The following is a 258-nucleotide window of genomic DNA, read 5'->3' as shown; positions in this document are numbered from 1 at the left end:
ATTCCCAGACCGCAAGTCTGAACGTGGTATAACATACACCGTAGCAGAGCTCACACTGGGACCCGTCTCATTCAGCATCGGCAGAGTGAACAGAAAGGTCCTGACTCCTGACACTGCTTTCCTTGCAGCACTGACAGAGTTAACGTTCCCATTCCATGGCAAACAAGCCACAATATATTTTGGAGCTCAGTCACTTGCATGCTGGGACTTGTAGTAAAAGATCCGATTAAATAGCAGCCGGAACGCCATGAAAACAAC

Source organism: Pseudophryne corroboree, chromosome 2 (genome assembly GCF_028390025.1).
Source record: "Pseudophryne corroboree isolate aPseCor3 chromosome 2, aPseCor3.hap2, whole genome shotgun sequence".
NCBI classification, from domain to species: domain Eukaryota; kingdom Metazoa; phylum Chordata; class Amphibia; order Anura; family Myobatrachidae; genus Pseudophryne; species Pseudophryne corroboree.
This window is presented reverse-complemented; position numbering follows the sequence as displayed.